The sequence below is a fragment of the Mus pahari genome, chromosome 10 (assembly GCF_900095145.1).
Source record: "Mus pahari chromosome 10, PAHARI_EIJ_v1.1, whole genome shotgun sequence".
Lineage (NCBI taxonomy): Eukaryota > Metazoa > Chordata > Mammalia > Rodentia > Muridae > Mus > Mus pahari.
The window spans coordinates 105,611,352-105,634,272 of NC_034599.1; the positions used below are offsets into that span (position 1 = coordinate 105,611,352).

The 22,921-nt window shown below is 39.5% G+C and overlaps 1 long non-coding RNA gene across 2 annotated transcripts in view; it reads left to right on the forward strand.

The window, feature by feature from the left end:
- Positions 1-22,921, forward strand: part of LOC110328534 — a 108,841-nt gene that overhangs the window by 33,399 nt on the left and 52,521 nt on the right. Inside the window, exons 2-4 of one of the 2 annotated variants that reach the window (XR_002380863.1) lie at positions 9,378-10,948; positions 11,296-11,420; positions 11,796-12,851. This is a non-coding gene — a long non-coding RNA (uncharacterized LOC110328534). Of the gene's footprint in view, positions 1-9,377; positions 10,949-11,295; positions 11,421-11,795; positions 12,852-22,921 lie in introns of those variants that run through there. The other variant, XR_002380864.1, reaches the window with a different exon arrangement.

The window sequence follows — 22,921 nt, forward strand, 5'->3', positions numbered from 1 at the left end:
CTCAGTCACTTGGCTGAGGAGATAAAGAGCAGAAATCCCCTTTTCATAAAAAAGGTGTGCCCATATTTCATTTAAATAAAAGAAAAGCAGAGCTGAAGAGGCGGCAATCATTATTTAAAAACCTTTCAAATGAGTGGCTTTTCTAATTTGAGTTACATTTCCTTTTTATCTCATTTTATTTTTCTTTACTCTGGACGAGCTCACATATCAAGGATGTATTACTCTGGGATAAGTTTATTTTGTAAAGCACTTACATTGGCATGTTTTCATCAGTATACACCATCACCCAAGATGGCCATGGACCACTGCAAAGACTTCTTATCTTAGCTCGTGGTTTCAGAGTCTTCACTTCCCTGTCAACTGACTTTATTCTTTTAGGTTTGTGGGAAAAAGTCTATTGTGATGACAGAATAGTGTGTCAGAGGAAGTTATTTATGTTGTAGTAAAGCAGGAGGGAGGGAGGGAGGGAGGGAGGGAGGGAGGGAGGGAGAGAGAGAGAGAGAGAGAGAGAGAGAGAGATCCCAATATATCTTTCAAAGACACACTCATCTCCACTGACCAACTGCTGTTCCCTAACATAACTTTCCTTTTTCTTTCTAAATAGATTTGTCCACTGATAAGGGGAGTACACTCATGATCCACTGTTTTAATTTACTTAAAATATTACTCTGGTATTTGACTCAAGTTTTAATCTTGCTGACATATTTATATTATATATATATATATATATATATATATATATATATNATATATATATATATATATATATATATATATATATATATATATATATATATATATATTCCTAATCTTGATCCTTCTCAATAAAAATGTGACTGTGAGAAAATGTAAAAATAAGCAGGGAAGTGGTAGTTGGGAATAGGGGAGGGAGTATAATATAGAGGGAGGAGAAAAGGATAAATAAAACAAAAGATTATTAGAAATGTGATGAGCACATAATAACACACACATATATAATGTATATGGAGGAATAATGCTTACCAAAGAGCCATAAAATATACGACAAGAACAACAATAAGCCGGGATTAGGCAGGAAACACCTCCCTTCAAGCCATTGGTCAGAGGGGTTCAAAAGACCCCCTAAAACAATATAGCCTATTACCATTGCTTTTGGTTGTCTTCCAGAATATAAAGGTAACACCCTATTACTGGAGATATCACATACTTCAGCCAAAGTGCATGAGAGAAGTTGGGATAGGAAAAAGGGTGTCTAATAATATAAATACAGTATGGTTTTATGTGAAATGAAATATCTATGAATTATTTATTTAATTATAAATTATTTTAAAATCAAAATCATATCTTCTTTGCCTCATTTGGATGCATTTTTTTCATTTTAAATATTACAAGGTTAATGTATACATATTGATCTTTTTCCAAGAGACTTTTAAAGAACAGTTTTCATATTTAGGCCAAGTCTTCTGGCAAATTCTTCCTTGCAGATGTTTACATATGGACAGATAATTGAATGAAGATTATTAATAATGCTTCCATCAACTTCTCTATTGGAGGTTGTGGTCACATGATAGTGTATAGGAATGGATTTCAAGTAGAAATCTGTAAAATGAGGCTAGTAAGAATTTACGCAGATAACTCAGACTATGCTGACAAATTTCATAGTTTCTCACATTTATGGTCATCTCACCTATATAATAAGTTAAATATCAGACCCATATTTTTCTGCACAGTACATGAAGTTTTACATTTCAAGATTTTCTAAGACATAACATCGTCAGAACTATAATCTTAGTGTCAAATCCTGAGGCCACTGCTTGGCAAGCTACTGTAGAATCAGCTGGAAGGTGTTACAAAGGTTTTGATCTTACCTTCTGTTCTAGGAAATTTTATTTTATTAATTATGCAGTGGGATCCAGATTGTTAACATCATGCTGTTGGCAAACTCCCGAGGCATTGAAAACCATTGTTCTGCAAGTTGCTTGACATAAGGAAGTAAAGAAAGGAGAATAGCCAAAAGGTGGACTGGAGAGATGCTCAGCAGTCATAAACACTGGCTGCACAATCATGAGGATGGTGATCAGATCCCAGCACTCATGTAGCAAGTTAGGTATCATGTATAGACCTGTAACTACAGCTCCAAGCTGAAGCAGGCCCTGTAGCAGTATTTGCTTCCAGCCTAGCTAAGGAAATAGAAACCACAGTTTCTGGGAAATATATTGCCTGAAAGGAATATGAAGACTGTGATACAGGAGTACACTTTATACATGCTTCTGGCCTCCACACATGCACAGGTACTGGTGATCACATGGGTCCATACAATCACACACACACACACACACACACACACACACACACACACACACAGAGAGACAGAGACAGAGACAGAGAGACTTGTGATTAGTGGAAGAAGTATAGCCAACCCAGTTGCAAGTCTCTGATTTTTATTTCTAAAGGAACATGGACTACCAGCCACAGGACTGTGGGAGATGAACTGAAGCTTGGGTAACTGTGACAACTCTTGCCACCTGGCCTTGGATGATGGCATAACCCTTCTAGGCATGTTTCCTTGTCATGTGACAATCTGTCCTCGGAGCTTCTGGGGTCAATCAGGGTACAAGGTCTGAGCTATCCTTGATCAAACCAGGTCATATTAGGGCTTCTTATCCAGCACAGACTTCTGATTTGTTTATAGTGTCAAATGGGATTGTGTCTGAGGAAAGCCTCTAGTAGCAACAGTCTGGACATGCTATCTCCAAGGATCATTTCATAGCTATTAAAGAGATAATTGCCCCAGAGGAGGTCCACTTGAGAGAGATGGTTGATAACACAGTCAGGCCTTCAGTCTTGGAATGGTCAATAGGCTCTCCATTTGAATGCCTTTCAGTGATGTTTTCCCATTGACTTATGTGGCTATCAGACTGAAAGATTAAAACTGAGGAAACAGTCTACAATCATGCTCAGACCTCTGTAATTGCTACCCATTACTTATCATGCTATGCATCTGTTGCTAGACCTGACAGAGCACTAGCCATGACTGCTAGACAATAATATCTCATCATGCATAGCTCCTGTAGCGCTTAGAAATAGACAGCATTGGGAGACGGGACACTCTCCTCCCTATCCTTGATTTTACTCCTTGAACCCACTTCTGATTCTATCCATCTCACTCAGGAAGAATGTGTTACCCACAGTCCGAGTTCTCACTGTATCTGATGATAATCATAAATAAAAGTGATGATTAATGTATGTAATTTCCTTTCTGGGTCAAGTTTCCTTCCTTATTTTGAGGAATCACTTAGTTTTATTCAAATAATAACTGGGAACATGATCATTTCCCCCTGAGTCTATCCTTCTCTGCCATGAGAATGAGCAAACAGCTAAGCTGAACAACCTTCTTGGATGGATGGATGGGTGGATGGATGGATGGATGGATGGATACAGGGCTGATGGATGCGTGGATGGATGGGTGGATGGACAGACAAACAGATGAATGGGGCTTCCACATTTTCCCATTTCCTCAGTTCCTATAAAAACTTGTCTTCAAATCAAGAATATGAGTATTGATTTAGTCTCTGGGCTGTGATTTCACCAAAGCAAAAGGCAGAGACTTACATACCAGATGCTTAGAACAACCACAGAGAGGCACCTGAACTTTCAGAATCAGCACCTGCTACCAGTGTTGACGGTGTGCTCAGGGTTTATGCCTTTTGCTTTCTGTATATACCTCAGGACTCCTCTCCTTCAGAAGCCGTGGCTCAACACTCTTTCTCCCGTATCTCTTTTAAGAGTTATTTTGTTGTTTGACAATTCCCACAAACATAAACATTGTTCTGTGATTTCTCTCTCCCCACCATTCTCTCATCACCCTTCCAGCCTTGTGAACTCTCCTCAGATTCATTGATACTTTGTCATGTTCTTCACTTTTGGTTTCATTTTATGACCCATTTAGTTTAACCAGGGCTCTCTATGCAGCCCTCTGATTAGAAAAGTCTCTTTCTTTCTGGCTACTTTGGTGCTCAAGGCAGGCTCTATAAGATGCATTTTTCTATAGTGCTTGTAGAATGGACCTCAGTTATTCTCATTGGTAGTGTTGTTCCTGGAAGGCCCAAAGCATGGATGGAAACCAGATACAGAAAAAGTTCTGAAAAAGATGTCACTGGCACAGGGGCTCTCATCGTGAAGTTTTGAGCATACGATTTTAAAGTTATTTTAACTCAAAAGCAGAGTTTCAAATCCTAGTCTAATTGGTAGCAGGGTGACCTTGGATGTCCAAAACCCAGTGTGTAGATGTGTGTGTATGTCTTTGTATGTTTCTGTGGGTCTGTGTGTGTCCCAAACTGAACACACTCTCAGGCTGCTGAGCTATGCCTTTTCCAAAAATTATTTTGAGTTATTTACCTTACATATATAGGAGTTTTGCCTGTATGTATGCCTATGTCTGCCTGGTGCCCGAGGAAGTCAAAAGAAGTTTTTGAATTCCCTTATGCTGGAATATACACAGTATACCTTATACACTGATGGTTGTGAGCCACAATATGCATGCTGGGAACAAGACTCAAGCTCCCATGCAAGAATAGTTAAGTGCTCCTAAGTGCTGAGCCATCTCTACACGGCCTACATCACCTTGATTTCTCTTCTCATCTTCCCCTTCAAGGCGAATTTCTGCTATGTCTGTCAAAGAGTGGTTTGTTGACCACCCACACACCTCTGTTTTGAATAAGGTTGCATATTTGTCAAAGTCTGATTCCCTTAATTAGTGTATAACTAGAGAACTAGAACCTGAAAAGCATGGGCGGCATCTTCTAGTCAGCACGTCTGTGTGTAGTCAAAGAAGCGCAGAGTGGGAAGGCTGTGCAAAGGGGAAGAAGTCGCAACAAGATTTAAAAATTAAATCAGCTGAACGGCACAACCTAGGAAATAAGGGAAGTATTAGAGGATGTGAAATTTAAATCAGAGGTAATCTTACAACAGAAGTGTGGGGAATATAGGCACACAGCTTCATGACTTAAAAACAAAGTGCTATTTAGGTACTGACAAAAGCTGTCTGTAAATTCTGCTTTGAAGATCACTAAAAAACTACTGCACTACACACAATGGACAGTTATTTGTGTCATGTGTATGGATTTAGATGAGAATGAGTGAGTCTCTCTCTCTCTCTTCTCTTCCTTTCCTGTCTAAGGAAATGTACTATCCAGGAGAGCCATGTGGTAACAGAAGGTGGGACTTTCCATTGTTCCTCTGACATGGTCTGTGGGCTATTCACATTGGACTGTTTGCTCTGTCTGTCTGTCTGTCTGTCTCTCTCTCTCCTTTTCTTCCTTTTTTTCCCCTTAATGGAGTTTACATAAGATTTTTAAGAATGCTATGAGTCTATACTGAATTTTTCTTTTAGCATTTAGTTTTCTGCATATAGAAATATTAATTGGTTTTGGCAAATCAGACACGGATGTTACTGCATCATCTTCAAGTACAAGCATCCAATCGATGATGAAATTAATTAATTAATTAATTAATGTGTCACTAAAGTTACATTTCTGAAGTCTCATTTCTTGTGTGTCTTTGTAATCTGAGATTCCTTTCTTCCTTAGTTTTTTGGGGGGGGTACTTTTTAAAAGAAATAAATAACATATACTTAGGGGAATGGAGCAAAGGTTCAGTGCTTAAGAGCATCTGCTGTTCTTGTAGAAGATCCAGATTCTACTTTCAATACTAGGAACAGCACCCTTAAGCTCTGTAACACACTATAACATCAGTGCCACGGACTCCAGTGCTCTTTTTCAACATCCATAGGTGCTTTCATGCATGTGGTATGTATGCATACACCTATGCCTTCACACATATACACTTAAAAATAAATCTTTAAAAATATTATCTGAAAAGTACATACACACGTTCACAAGCACACACACACACACACACACACACACGTACATGAATCATGAATTTTGGTTATTTTCCACCTCCAATATCCCTCTCTTGTCCCTTTCCCACTTCTGCCTTCTTACAAACAAATCCAAATCTTCTATTTTCATTTCAAAATAACAACAACAATTCCAAACAAACAAACAAAAAACAAAAAAGCCCCAAGAACAACAAACCACTAGGAGTCTAATTGGAACGCAACGTAAGGAAGTTCAAGACCATCAAGACAGCTCTGTAGAAGATATCTCATGAAATATTATATACTCAGAAAGAGAGTCTCTAATGCAGGAGTGTGAGCAAGAAAAAAATCATGGGAGAGAAAAGAGAAAAGAGGACAATTTAGGATGACCATCCATACAGTCACCACAGTAAATCAGCAAACCCTAACACTAAAAAGAGACCAGGAAAAGTTTTTCAGAAAGCAGAGAAGGAAAGGGAACCCAAGGAAGGGTGTGTGGAGGGAAACAATAGCATCTATGTGGGAAACAAGCCATCGTATCTGAGATTACCTTTGATATAATAAGAAAACAACCAAACTTTGCAGTAATTAGTAACCATCTTTCCATAACAACCTTAAATGTAAATGACCTCTGTCTTAGTCAGGACTTCTATTCCTGCACAAACATCATGACCAAGAAGCAAGTTGGGGAGGAAAGGGTTTATTCAGCTTACATTTTCCACATTGCTGTTTATCACCAAAGGAAGTCAGGACTGGAACTCAAGCAGGTCAGAAAGCAGGAGCTGATGCAGAGGCCATGGAGGGATGTTCTTTACTGGCTTGCTTCCCCTGGCTTGCTCAGCCTGCTCTCTTATAGAACCAAGACTACCAGCCCAGAGATGGTCCCACCCACAAGGGGCCCTCCCCCCTTGATCACTAATTGAGAAAATGCCAAACAGCTGGATCTCATGGAGGCATTTCCCCAACTAAAGCTCCTTTCTTTGTGATAACTCCAGCTGTGTCAAGTTGACACAAAATTAGCCAGTACAACCTCAATTCATCAATTAAATGATAAAGGCAAGCTGGCTGGGTTAAAGAAAACTGGATCCAGGTGTTGTGGTCTCCAAGAAGCATCTGTCACTGGAAAAGACACCCACAGACTATTCATCCAAAGATACAATACATTCTTCAAGAATTCAGCCCCCCAAAATTCAATGCAGCTAGTATAGTTTCTAATGAAGTAGAATTCAGATAAAAATCAATTCTAAGAGGTAAAGAAAGCCATTGCTTAGTAATAAAGGGATATATTCATCTAAGGTATATTAATTTTAAATATGTATCCATTAAATACTATCACCTGTTTCAGTAAAACAAATACTAATAGATATAAAGTGTTAGAAGAGTCTAGAAATAAGCTTTATATAAGTCATCCAAATGTAAAATTAAGAAAGAAGCCTAGCAATTAAACTATAACATAGATGAAATATAGTCCACATTATCGTGGGCTTTTGTTGCTGTGGTAAAACAGTATGACACAGAGCAACTTAAGGAGGAGGGGACTTCGTTCACTACAGCTCCCATACCTCAGTACATCACTGAAGGAAGTTAAGGCATGAACTCTAGCAGGAACCTGGAGGAGAAACTGAAGCAGAGGTCATGGGGGATGATGTTTACATGGCTTGCTCAGTCTACTTTCTTATACAGCCCAGGGCCATCTCTCACTTATCACACATTAGTCATGAAAAAAAGCACACAGATCTCCCCACAGGCCAATCAATCTTGAATCAGTAAAACAGCTTATAGACATTCCCACAGGCCAATCCATCATTAATCAATAACACAGCTCACAGACATTCCCACAGGCCAATGTGGTGGGGACATTTTCTCAGTTGAGGTTTTTTCTTTCAAATGAGTCTAGCTTGTGTCAAATTGGCAAAGCCTAGCCAGGACAGACACACACACACACACACACACACACACACACACACACCTCTAAAGGGAACAGAATACATATTATCATAGTCCAAAGATCATTCTCTAAAATAGAATATATATACAGGCTATACAAAAACCTTATCACATACAAGTAATCTCAATCACCAGTTCTGTCTTATCAGGCCATGAATGAATGACCTGGATATCAATGGTGAGAAAAACTGTAGAAGATGAATATAAATAAATTCACAGAGACTGAACGAACTAATGAAGAAATTAGAGAAAAGGTTTGAAAATTTCTAGCTTCCACTAGAAATAAAACTATGGTTTATGATTTGGGATATTGCAATACAATTTTAAAAGGAGAGTTCATAGCTGTGCGTGTTCACATTAACAATTAAGAGAAAGCTCAAACAAATAACCTAATAGTACATCTCAAGAACAAGCTGGGTGTGGTGGTGCACACCTTTAATCCCAGCACTCGCACTCGGGAGGCAGAAGCAGGCAGATTTCTGAGTTCGAGGTCAGCCTAGTCTACAAAGTGAGTTCCAGGACAGCCAGGGCTATACAGAGAATCCCTGTCTCGAAAAAAAACAACAAAAACCAAAAACCAAAAACCAAAAAAACCCAAGAACAATCCAAACTCAAGGGCAGTAGACAGCAAGAAGTAATATTGATCAGGATAGAAATTAATAAACCTTTAAAATGATATATAGAAATTGGTGAATTAGAGTTGAATCTCTGAAAAATAAACAAGATTGAAAAACCCCTTAGATATACTTAACAAAGAGAAAACCCAAACTGATAAAAATGGTGACTGGAAGGGGGCAGTTATTATGCATTCCGTTGAATTCTAGAGAATCATCTGGAAGTATTTTGAGAATATTTCAGGAAAACAGGGAGGGGAAGTGAGGAAGGGCATTGTGGCAGAATGACACGCATGCGTGAAATGACCATCACTAAACCATTACTCGTTATGCTAATTAATAATAAAACAATAAAACAAAGAGTGGTGCCTGCATGAGCCAGGGCTTGCTGGTCAGCAAATGCCCATCTGCACTGATGCTTGCAAGGCAGAGGAGGACTTGGGGACAAGGGGAGCAGTGTACCCCGAGTTGCACAGAATGTAAGTAGCAGGCACTTTGGACTGCAGGGTTTCCCACTGATCATTTATTTCTGGCTGAGAAGGGAGCTGCCCTTTCCTCCCAGCCCACTCCTTACCATGCAGTGAGAAGTTGTTGGGAAAGTCTACACTGCAGGCATGTGGTAGCATCAAATGTGACTTAAAGTCTGATTTATCAGACATTGGTAGAGCAATGTCAACTTGTTTTCAACTGTTATTGACTGCAGAGAAGCATAAAAGGCTTCCTCCGTTTTGGATTCAGAATGCAGGGGACACAGTACAGTCCATCTGGGACTTAGCTTAGGCAATTTATATGTTGTTCTAAATGTTTCTCGATCTGTGTAATCAGATAATAAAGCTTATTTGAGAGGGTCATTTCTGTGCTTTTACATATCAGTGTCCCTGTTTCTTAGGTTTAAAGGACTGCATCCCAACAACAACGACGTTTAATCTTGGTACTTTTCTTTGTTCTTTTTATAGTATGTATCTATACGCCAAAGATTTGAGCAGAGGACAAAGAAAAAATAGTCAACTCTGAGCAATAGCACCTATTTCATTTTTCCATAGTTGACACAGATGTTACTGAAAATGACCCACTTATTTCTTAGGAGAAAAATATAAAAGGACTAGTTGTGGGGATTTGATTTTTACAAAGTCCCCATTAGGGAGACTGTTAGCTAGCAGACAGATTCTATCTTTAACCACTCGATGATTTTAAATGGGAAAAGAACAATCCTTCATAAAGAACAATCATGATGCTGCCCTCTTCCCAGGAGCTCTATCGTGCCTAACTCTTAGACATCAATTTGTACCTTTCATTCACATCAGTTAGCTACCCGAGCATATGTCTCCACCAGTGATGAGTATAGGAACACATGGAATGCCCCAGCTTTGGAATCAGACTTCCAGAAATACAACATGCTCCATCCAGGACTTCAGGTACATCATGTATGGCACTCAGTCCATTTGCCTGTCTGTATAATTGAATAACCTAACTCCTTCCTTTGAGTGGTTGTGCATGTAATTCTTATCACAACGGCAGTGCAGTCTCTCTGTAATAGTGACTATGTGCTGTATTGGCTCCTGCTATAATCACAGTCATACACTCTGGATCCAAAACACCTCTAAGATTCCACTGTACTGGAAGGTGTTCATCCCTTGTTCTATATTGCACAATCCAATGCAGCTTTATTTCATATTTTAGGCCCCAAATTTGTTTCTCTCATGTGCTCATCTTTGCTAAGGAGGGAAGGTAGAAGCTATCAAAGATTACCAGCTCTTATTTTACCAGGTTATCATCTGACACTATGTATTACTATTTTATTAACTTACTTAACACAAAGACTAATATTTCCAACTCTTTTAGCTGATTATCATTTCTATCAGATTCTTAGTTTACTAAAACTATCCTTAATCAAAATGCAGTAGAGGACTCAGTGCTTTTTTAAAACAGTGGGGTTTGTCAGTGATGTCTGTGGACCATTATAAAAACCAACATAGTTCAATAGCCCCAAGGATGGAGAGCCTGTTCTCATACCTTGGCAGCAACAGCACTCTAATTGGACTAAAGACATGCTCAGCAAGAGGAAAATAATGTCTGTTACTAGAAACCTAGCCAACTTATTCAGTACTAGTGTAGATCTTGAAAGAGCACTTAGAATCACCATTTACTAAACCAGCATAACCCCCAACTATACTCCAAGTATTCATCCTTACACCTTCACCCCTCATCAAGGAAACTTCTCTTTGTCACAAACAGAAATCATTACAGAACAACCCATCTAGTCAAAACACGCAGCTAAGGAGCCCAGTCCTGGTAGATAAGTCTACGAACACACCTCTCCATTTAAGTCTCAGAGAACATGGTGGAAGAGGGTCAGAAAAGATTATAAGAGCCAGAAGATCAGGGAAGTATATATGAAATCGTGTCTCCTAGTAATGTCACATGGTACACCCATAAAGACTCAACGACATGGACAACAACAATAAATATGCCAAAGTGAACAGGAACAAAAAGATCAGCAAGCCTCAACCCTGCACAAAGAATTAAGGTAAGTAAGGAATGCTCGGGGTGAGAGAAATGGCCTTTCTCGGAGAAGAGCATACCAGTAGGTTATCTATCCCAAATGGCTGACCATGAAAGCAAATGAACAAGGAACGGTATACAGATTGAGCAAGTTATATTTAGGAATATATATGTATATCCATATATGCATGTGACAATAATTAATGAGAAAAGTGGTCATGGATTTGAAAGGGAGCAAGGAGTGGCATATGGGAGTTTTGAACTTGAGGAATAGAAAGGAAATGATGTAATTATATTATAATATCCAAAGTAAAATAAACTGGTGGGTTTATGAGAGCCTAGTGCTGAAAACACGATTCGCTTCCATCACAGGACTTGGAGAAGCCAAGCTAGGACCTGGAAACTCTCTCCATACCGGCCAGCTTCTGTGGTATAGAAGGTGAAGGTGCCACGCAGTCTGCTGGAGTCACCAACCGGCAACAATGGCCAAACTGATGGTGTATACCCATGGGTGGAGTGAATATTATGGGTTTGACTAACTTCTTCCTGACCGGATTTAAGGCCTATGCTACAGGAAGACATTCATTCTCGGTACTGTGAATCTGACTAAGAACCCATGGTTAGACTATTTAAAAGCCCTAGGGCAGAACCTAGTATTAATTATCTAGATGGACATAGAACCAAATGGCTTCCTAAATAGGACTCTCTGTACCTGCAGATTACTGCAGCTCTCAGTCCTCACAAGAGAAGCTTGTTTGTGCAGTGGGTGGTACCTGATAAAGCATCACAGCTAGTCAGACAGAAAAGAATACATGTCTGTGCATTGCTCAACCACAAACGACACAGCTATTTTACAAATTCTCTTCCCCCAGGCTCAGAAAACGAGGGAGCCAAGAGACTTTCAAAGGTGGAGGTTGGTGGGGACTAATGCTAAACAGTGTTTGTGGACATGACCGGGCTGGTGCTTTCATGAACACAGAGCATCTGCGATTGCTACCATCAGACTAGCCCGAGATCAAGCCAGAGAGCAGCTCACCAGGAATGAAGGAGAGGGGTGCTTACACAAAACTGAAGTCCTATTGCTATTTGACAGTTGCTGTGGAAAGAGAGTCATTCTTTGGAGATCTGGTACTCCAGTGGATGATTAGCTTCTCATGCAAGTGTATATTTACAAGGCTCATTGAGCCAATTGGGTAAAAAATAAGTAAAATAGAAGAGGACGTAGAGTTGAAATGGAAACATGAGGGGTTTGGGAGAAGTTGGAAGGGAGATAGGGATAAAAATGAGCAGAATGAATTATATACAGATATGAGATTCTTAAAGAAAAGACAAAATATTACATTCACACATATTTATATTTTAACCTGTTATATTTATTATTCCATGTTATATAATACTATTATTTAATATGAAAATATAAAAATATATTTAATTTAATTTAAATGTATATAGATATATTTGAAAGTTTGTTTTAGGTAGAAAGATGCTCTTCTGTGCAATGAAATGAGGCTGGAAGTCACGAGGGTTTTCCAGGTCTTTTACAAATGCGTTAAAGTTTAATACCTCATTAATGGAATGCAATAAGCCTCGCAATCAAGGCAGTACCTGTAAAGTATTCCTGTTGATTTCAAGGTGGTGATTTTCAAAGTAATTTCTGACTTCTCATACTGTGCATAAAATCAGACATTATGTCCCCAAATAACCTTTCATTTACTGCAGGAAAGAGTAGACCCCAGCGGATCCCCTTGCCACTGCGTGAAGTGACCTTCAATTGATTGTTCTGAGATAATGACTTGATTAGACTCAGGATAGCCGTCCAGTTCTAATGTTTTGGGGTCATTACAGTTTCAAGCCCTCGACATGATTTGTAGTGATTCAGAACAATGCTTCCTTAAATTGGTGTTCATGATCTTTTTTTTCACTTTCCTTCAAAAAGAAAATACAATACAAACAGTGTTTGAGACTATGGAGTCTACATCTTCATTGCACTAGGACTGATATATCTCTTCAGAAGTGCTTTGCTATTTATTCCTCAAGTATACTTACCCATCAGCTGTATCTGCCTTTACCTGCAATCTATACTAGCTGCAGGAACGTCTTCCCTGCACAGACTGGTATCATTCATTGTGAATTTATGACCTGAAAATTCTGGGGACATTCATAAACATTTGGTGGCATAATGTCTTAGACCTCAGGCTCTGGATAGATCATGAATTTTGAGTTTACATCCTGATTCTGGTAGTAAAGAGCCAGATGGCTGAGAAAGAGTAGCTTACCTTCTTTATGCCTCAGTCCCCTGTTCTGTAAACTAATAATTACAATTAAAATTTTTATGAAGGAAGGAATAAAATTGCATTTGTTTGAAGATGATATTATTGCTTAGACACCAAACTTGAAAGAATAAAAATAAAAATAACCTCCCCAAACTATTGTGATTATGGAAAGGTGTCTTATTACAGGGTAATTAATCATATATATTATACATTGTTTCAGTGTTTATCAGCAAAGGACCAAGTGCACACACACACACACACACACACAGAGGCATATACACAGGCACACACACTGAGGTCATTGTCATTAGCCATGAGGTGACACAGACAGGGAGAGCTTCATAAGAACCTGTGCAGGCTATTTGAACTCTCAGGCTCCCAAACACAGAATGAAACAAACTGCAATTAAATAAACCTCTTTTCTTTTGGAAGTTAGCCTGCCTCTAGTGTTTCATTATAGCAGTGGAAAATGGACTGATACAGTCAAGATGCGGAGTTAATCTAAGTCTTTATCATGAATAGAAGGAAAAAGAAAGTGGAGGTAAATATATAGAGTGAATGGAGTTTTTAAAAAGATAGACAATGATTCCATTATTTGTGGAAACACAGATAAGTTCTCCAAGCATCCTGCTGGGTATTGTAAGCGAGATCCTGAACAGAAACTGTTCTTTGAGTGAAGTTAAATCAAATTTTAGAGGCAGAGGGGAGGATGATTGTGCCGAGATGACAGTCAAAAGGTGTGTGGTCTGAAACAGGGCACGGACCCCTCTAGTTTCTGAAGTCTACTGCATTAGTTAATGATAAGTAACAAGCATACTGTACATTGCACAATAGCTGCGGAGTACATTTCAAATGTTCTCACCACAAAGTTTTTGTTTTTTTTTTTTTTAAGATTTTGAAGGGATTAAACTGTCAACAAGCTTAATTAAAGCAAAAATATACTAAACAAAGAATTTTCATCAGTTTTCATTCTTCTAAAAGGCAGATCATTCTGTATCTTGTAAAATCTACATGACTATAAGTAGTCATTTTTCAATGAGCGTTTTAAAAGTAAATAAAACACAGACTCAGAAGGAAAAAATGCAAATGCCTGTGAGACAATGTGCAGCTTTAGAAAAATTCACAAAGAACTCTTAAAACTTAAATAAAAAAAAAAAGGAAGACAATTATTTCAATTAAAACAAGCCACGGCTATTAGAACTGATATGTTAGTGATGTAATGCCTAAGTACACTAAGCAAGCAGGCAAATTCAGCAACATTTTAGTACACCAATACAAAGAAGTCTAGGAAAGGACTTATGGGAGTTCCCACTATCAGTATCCCTAGCCAAAAAAAAAAAAAAAAAAAAAAAAAAAAAAAAAAAAAAAAAAAAAAAAACCATCAATTAATTCAAAGAAGTGAAAAAAAAAAAAAAAACAGTCTCTATCATGAAAACTCACAGAGCCTTGAGAAAATAAAAGTGAGTAAGGATTTAACAGATCAGTATTGCTTAAGTATTTATTCTAATGCTCAAGAGACAGTCTCAGTGCTTACGAGCATCTGCTGTTCTTGATGAAGACCCTTGTTTGGTTCCCAGCACGCTCACGACAGGGTGTGACCCTCTCTAACTCCAGTTCCAGGGAATCCAATCCTTTATTCTGACTTCTGAGGGCACTAGGCAAACATGTGGCACATATACATACAAACAGGCAAACACTCTCACACAGAAAGAATGAAAAAAGAATTTTTAAAAGAGCCAAAAAAACTCTCCAATACAATAAAACAAACCACTCAGAATGTATCCAAGCCAGAAAATGTTAAGGGCTGAAAGTATTAAAAGTGATAGAGGAAAACACAGAGGAAGACAGAAACAGCAATTATTTTGTAGATGAGACACCAAAACCACAAGAAATAAAAGCATTAATAGTAACAATGAGAAGAAAATAAGATTTAGCAAACTAAAAAACTCCTGCGAAGGACACAATCGGCACAGCGAAGACAGACCCCCATGGTAAGAAAACTGCACAGTGTGTATCTGATTTAGGACTAGTATTCAGAATACAGAAAAACCTTGCAGAGTTTAACAACAGAAACGATCCTGTCAAAACTGAGCAGAGACTATGGAGAGACACCTCTTGAAAGAAGAGTTTCTGATGACCAGCAGATTTATGAGAAAGGGATGTGCATTTCAGCTTGGGTGTAAAGTGACCCCCAAAGGCAAGGATAGATGATAAGCTGGTGGTGTCATCACCAGCTAAAAGGATCATAACTTTGAACAAATCTCATTGATGGGGGAAGAACTATATAGGTGGTTAGAAAGCAACTCTGGTTCAGCTACTCGTAAGCAAACTCGCAACTTGGTAGAGCCTGGCTGGTGTCATGTGAGGCAGTCTATATTCAGAAATCTTTGAACTTCTCCCCATTAGCCACAGTTATTTGATATGGATATAGACCCATTGTAAACCTGCTCAGGCCATTACTTATGTACAGTTAATTCCCCTGGAGCCAGCAGAATTTACCAGCTGCAGTGAAGTATCTGGGGGAGCAATGTCAGCCCTCTTTTGTTTTCTCTCATTCTAGTTGGCAAAGCACTGACAAATTAATGAAGGCTTTATCTTTAACATAAAACACCCATCTCCATAGCTCTGAGGACGCGGATAATAAGAAAACAGAAACACACTGCAAAACTTCCTGGGAAGGAGAATAATGGATAATGAAGCATGATGTTACAGTAGATTATCACTCCATGCTAGCTTGTCAGAACAGGGGCAGCTTATTTGACAATCCATTTTCCTCAGTAGTCATGAAGTATGTGTTGGACAGCCTCAGTACAGTACCCCAGGTTGTTTCTGGCAATAGTTAAAAACAGACAAAATAGACAAAATGGGAACAGGTTATGACCCATCTCTGCAAAATCCATAGTTCAAACTCTTCCATCATAAACACTCATCCACTAGGGAGATGCCCAGTAAATACGCAAATTTCTTTGCAGTCATTCAGAGAGTACATGTATAGATCTGCCCTGAATTAGAAATAAATCAAGCCATGTAGTCAGACTGGCCCAATTCCTTTGTGGGGGGTCTAAAGCTTGGGGTATCAGTATCACTGCCCAAATGCTTTCTGAAGTATTTATACACACAAGAGATATTCTATGAGAATGACCACTGAAGAGTTAATCTAGAGCCCCGCTGCCAAGCAAGCTTACTGCAAACAGAAAGAGTCTTGGAGTTAATCAAATTTGCCCAGCAAAACACAATCTGAATATAATTCACTCTGGGTCAAGGGGCTCAGACTGTATCCCCTTAATGGTATCCAAGCTGGAATAATGACATCCGTCATAAACCAGAAGTTCATTCCTGATGATGATGATGGCTGGGTCTGGTGACTCCACCAGGTGTGGCTTGACAATTCCCAAAGTCGGAGAGACATGGCGTCGCCGGAGATGCTGAGGCCTAGCCCTCAGATGAAACTGGAGGTGAATAGTTCAGGGTTTGGTTTCAAACAAACTCTTTGCACGCAGGAAATTAAAAGTGGCATTAGGGAGTCCCCCGTTAAGGCCTTACTTGTACTGCCCAGTGAATCATGAAGGCAGACTTGGATGGTCAGCTGAGGCAGTCAAACCACACTCCTGCACATCGGAGACTGAACTTGGTCTTATAGAGCCTAGGACTCTCAGCAACTTCAATGTGCAGTGCAGTCCAGGGAAATATTTGTGAGGAATCTTTTAAGAATCTAAGGTTTTTGCAGAAGTTACATGTCAATGGCTATTGGTCTTTGTTAAATTTATTACGAACTCAAATCTATTTAGAACAGATTTGACTGGATTTTACCTGAGAGTATTTTTTTTTAATTTCTAAATCAAAGTCATCTTTTAATTTTTTTTTTATTTTTTTATTTTGTTTTTTAGAGACAGTGTTTCTCTGTATAGCCCTGGCTGTCCTGGAATTCACCCTGTAGACCAGAAATCCACCTGCCTTTGCCTCCCAGGTGCTGGGATTAATGGCATATGCCACCACTACTTTGCAAACTAAAGCCATCTTAATTTGCTAAGTTTTTAATTTGCTAACTCCAACTGTCAAGAACTGTCTCAGGTGGTGGAACCATAGGCATTCACTTGTTAAAGAAGTGTGCCTCTGGACATCTTCATGTGAATATAGGAATGTTGTCTATGTACTCTGTAGTTTGTTACACAGGTGTGTGTGTGTGTGTGTGTGTGTGTGTGTGTGTGTGTGTGTGTGTGTGTGTAAAACACACATAGTTAGAAGCCAGAAGGCATCATTAGGTGTCATTAATCTATCCTACTTTTTGAGATAAAGTCTCTCACTAGCCAGGATTTCCTCACATAGGTTGGTTGGTCAGCAAGTCCCAGCAATCTGCCTGACTCTCCCTTCTAAGTGTCAGGGTCAGAGAGTACACTAGCATGCCTGGAGTTCTATGTAGGTAAGCAGGCCACAGTTACATGCTTTCTTCTATATGTTGTCCTGGTCATGGTGTCTCCTCACAGCAACAGAACACTAACAAGACAGAGAGTCGTGTAAAGTTGGAGCACCTGAACTCTGGTTCCTCAAGCACACACTGGTCCTCTTCTGTCCTCATTTATTTCCGACCATGTGTGTGGCTCACAGTCATAGACCTGGATCCAGCACAAAAAAGATATAAAGATAAATGTAGCATCCGATGGAAGACAACAGATGCACTAGGAGAAAATGTGAGAAGCTGTTCTGACTGCACAGTGTATGTGGCTGTGCCCAACCACTCCTTCTGATCAGGGTCTCTCACTCAGCTAACCCTTCTCCACAGCCAGAGGGGTCAAGAAGTTCCATAAAGCAGGTTCCTAGATTAGACAAATGGACACAACCATTTTCAGGCTAAGTATTCTTTTATTGATTTAAGACTTTCTTGTGTCATGTATATATATATCATATATATATATCATATATATATATATATATATATATGATATTATTCTCTTCTTAAAAGTGAGTTATTCATTCTTCTCAGAGCTAATGCCATGCTTATCATTTAAATGAACACGTGTACATTTGTGTATGTGCACGTGCACACACATACAGACATACACACACATATACTCCAAACCAACCATCCAAGGATCTCCTGAAGCAGCCTCTAGGATGAGAAGGAATTGGTATGCATCTTTGGGAAATAAAATTTCTCTCTGCAGCAAAGAATTATGTAAAGCTTAGGCAGGAGAACACAGCAACATGAAATGGAAATCATTAAATGCCACCAGTCACCTGTGCAGCAAGGTGGGATGGGTATCATCAAATACTGTACAGGAAGAATGTTGACATCTCAAAGTTGTACAAAGTATATTCAATTTCTATAAATGGATAGAAATGGCTTCCAATCTGTGAAAATAATAATAGCACACACACACAAAATTTTAGATCTACGAATACTAAGAAAGTTACAATTTCCAAGTGTCTGTCAGCAATGCTGCACGCACATGCCTGACCCTGACGTGTGTCAGAATCCTTCCATCTAGCCTCTTATGCTGTGGAGTGCTAAGGTTTCTGGAGACCACAGTACCCTGTGCTAGAAAGGGCAGCCTGTGCTCTAGATTATGACTCTGCTAACTATGGAGGCATCTCCTTCACTGTTCTTCTGAAGTTTCTAGACTCTGATGCTCTGCCTAAGAATTCCTGACCCTCACCCCATCCTCATCTGAAGATGTCTTCCAGAATTTTAAGATGGACCATGCAAAAGCAAGTATCTAGTGTCTACAATCTTAGAGGCTGAGTGGAATTTGACTATTGTTTTGGCCAGGGTGTAGGGTCTAAGTTAGAAACAACCTCATATGCTTTCTAAGGCTGTTTCTGGTCTTTCCGTTTTTAATGTTGAAACTGATGTTAATGTACTTTTCAATATTTAATTTTCCATTTTCCCCCTTTTAGGGTTGCTGCCTTATCTTCAGTTTCATAAAATATTCATGTTAAATCTTTTAAAAAGTTCTTTACACTTCCTTATTCATTTATTTGCTGTGTGGAGCTCAGAAGATCACTTCCTAGAGATGGTTCTCCTACCATGTGGGCTCTGAGAATTGAACCCATGTCATCAGGCTTGGTGGCAAGCTCCTTTACCTCCAGACAACTACTCATGGCCAGCTATGCTAAATATTAAGAGCACCTCATTTTTCCATTCGTGTTCATGACATCTGTAGTAATAATAGATATTCTATCTACCTCAGCTTGGGGACCTTTCTATAGCATTTTCTTTGTCTATTTGTTTTCTTCACATTTTCTACACATCAGCATACATGTTGCACTTCAGACATTAGTCCTGAATTCTACACTGTAATATTTTCTCTGAGGTCTTAGAGTTTTGTTCAGTTTGGGGAGAGGTGCCTTTGAGCTGATCTGTCTACTCTGACCTTGCTATTTGTAGTCTCTCTGCATGCTTGCTCCTGCTGGGATCCCTCTCTCTCTCTCTCTTTTTTTTTATATCCTTGTCTCTTTTTCTTTTGTGGCTATTCTAAAACTGTAAATGAGGAAGGTTTAACTTGGGTAGTTTATCCCCAGCCTCCTGGATACATTCCACTTCCCCCAGATAGCTTTTGATTTATTCTGTAACATTTTGTTCAGTTTTCTGAGCTTCTCAATATTGTGACTATTGGAAGCCTGTAGTAATACCTTTCATTAATGATTGCTTTGATCCAAGATGAAGACATCATGTGCCCCACTGGACATGCTGTGTGTATATCCATGGGAAAGGAGATTGTCTCAGGCTTACCCCAGTGTGAGACAAGAAGGAACCATTTTATGTACATTATTGTGTAGGACTGACCCTTTCCATTTAGTTTCAGGTCAGCAGTCATGGATCAGCACTGTATAGATTATCTCTACACTCTCTTTCTCCAATATCTTTTACAGAAGTTGTGTTAGGCCTAGGCATATGGGAGGGGATGTGTATCAAACCAGATTTAATACAAATTAACAATACTACCCTTTAGGTTTATGGCTGTCTTGATTCTACTAAAATGAGCCTCAGTTCATCCCTTTCAGTGTTATTGATATCTGACCCCTTTTACTCTCTGCTTCTTTTTGTCTTACATTGACGTCTGTGGGGGAAGACCAAAAGTATGTTTAAATTGTAGTTCTTGCCTTCAGTATCCTCCGGGGTCCTTTGCCATATCTTCCGCACATCTCAGAGAGACGGTTCAAGAAGCACACAGGCATAAACATCCATCAGATGCTATGACCTCATGAATGGTCAAATCCCAGAGAAGTGATACTTCTTCATCTTTCTTCGTTAAGGATACATAGCAGGAGTGCTTTCTGCTATCCCTTTTGATATTGATACATGTCCTTCATGCTAATTAATCACTACAGCTACATGCAACTTTCAGAGGTAAGACCATTGGCTTCTTGAAGCTAGTGTGATAGACAAGGAAATTCAGTAAACTAGAACTAGAAGTTGGTAAAGCCAATGGGAGGTTAGGAAACAGAGGCTTTGAAGCTCAGTGAGGGACCCTGTGCCCCTCCTGGGACAGCCTTTATACTTGTGAGAAGGGGGCTGCATTGATTATCTCATGCTGCATAATAAATACCTCCAAAGATGAGAGTTTAAAAAACAATGAACATGTGTTGTCTTGCCCAGTTTTCATGAACCAGGAATCACAGATGCAGCTGGCAGCACTGTGTGAAGACTTGACCTGAGACATACTGAAATGTTGCCTGGCCACAGAACAGTTTCAGATGGCCTGTAAGTTGGAAGTGATTGAAAACAAGGGGCTTGGATACTATTCTATATGGGTTCCTGAATCTCCTTACACCATGTTATCTGCTCTATAGAAAGTATTCTGAGGAAACACAGCAGAAATCCATTCACTCTATGGTTAGTCTGGGAAGCCATAGAACGTCATCCTTGGCTAACTCTGCATAGCATTGAAAGGTAAACCACCAGAAGACATGAGTCTTTAGGAGCCACACAAGGTACTGCTTGCAGGAAATGCTTCTGTAGATGGAGAACCAGATGCTTGTAGAACCAGCAGTAGGATGGAATGAAGTTAGGAACAGATGTACCACAGAGTACATAAAGAGGAAGGATATCTGAGACTTAGATGTAAAAGTGAGCATGATGGGATTTATATGATTAAAGCTTAGTATTAGCAGAAAGCATGGCACAATGTGAGGTCAGACTAGTTCACAAGGACCTACTGGTAGTGTTTCCAACTTCTACAGGAGAAAAAGGATGCTTCATGATATGATGTTTGTGCATGTGTGTGTGTGTGTGTGTGTGTGTGTGTGTGTGAGAGAGAGAGAGAGAGAGAGAGAGAGAGATATAACTCAATGGGCATGCTAAAAGTGAGGAGATGGAAAGAAGCCCAGGAGATTCCAGAGAGCATATGCCCCTTCCTCCACATTGTATTTGTCTTGGCTTTGGCTTACTGTGATTAAAAATGGATGGACCTTCTAAAAGTACAAGAGTCTTGGAAGAAATACTTTTAAAATATTTAAAACTTGCTTAAGCCCCAAGGAATGAACCAACAGAAGTGGATGGTGCTCTGGGCAGGTGTAAACACAGTTTATTGAAGGCACTACACCAACTCTCTCCTGCAGTGCCTTCAGCACTTGCTTTTGGATTGCTGTTTATCTCAGTTACCCATCTGAAAGTCACAGGGCCATCTGACCCATGAGAGAGATAATGGAGAGCCCCCCCCCCCAGGTCAGAACCATGGTCCCTGTGATGGAATGGGACTGGGGATGTGGAGGAGTCCTAGAGAGGATTTATCTTTTTTTCCAGGCAAATATAGAATTGTTCATCCATATGTTTGTCCATCCATAGCTCTGTCTGTCACTTCTCTGAAGTTTTGTTTGTTTTGTTTTTTTTAACTTGGTGGGTGATTAAATTCAGATTAATGGAATAGATGTCCTAACCAGTTCTGAGGGTTAGGCACAGGGTTCTTTGAAGAGTTTGGCAATTATTTGGTTTTATATTTGTGTGTGTGTGTGTGTGTGTGTGTGTGTGTGTGTGTGTGTGTATGAACCTGCTTATCTTCATGTGCTCCAAATGTATGCAATACTTGCAGAGACGAGATGAGGGTCCAACGAGGATGCTGGAAACTGAACTCTGGTCCTTTGCAAAAGATCTTGGTTGACTTTGAGCCATCTCCCCACTCTGTGACCTCATTCTTTTTTTACATACCTCATTCTTACTATGCATGTGGACTATACCTTATTTTTGCATTGATGCAGAATGAAAAAAAAGCTCGGAAAGAAGCATCGTCCGGTGCCCTTCCAACAAACAGTCAGTCCCTTTCCAATCCCTCACAGCTGTTGGGCTGTCTGTGTTTTTATGATCTGCTCCTCTTGCCATGCCTCTGGGGGAGGAATAGCAGCATTTATTGTGTCAGGAAACACACATCAGGGCTGCAGAGCTGACTCAGGGAGTATCTTATATAGGGTGACTGTTGCTGTGATGAAACATCATGACCAAAGGCAACTTTGAGCTCCAGATCACAGTTTGTCATCAAAAGCAGTGAAAACAGGAGCTCAAGCAGCGTGGGAACCTGGAGGCAGGAGCAGATGTAGAGGCCATGGAGGGTACTGCCTACTGACTTGCTTCCCATGGCTTACTCAATCTGCTTTCTTATAGAACTCAAGATCATCTGCTCAGAGGTGTCACTGCCCTTAATGGGCTGGGTCCACCCATTAATCACTAATTAAATAATGCTCTAAAGCCAATTTTTTTGATATTTTCTTTATTTACATTTCAAATGCTATCC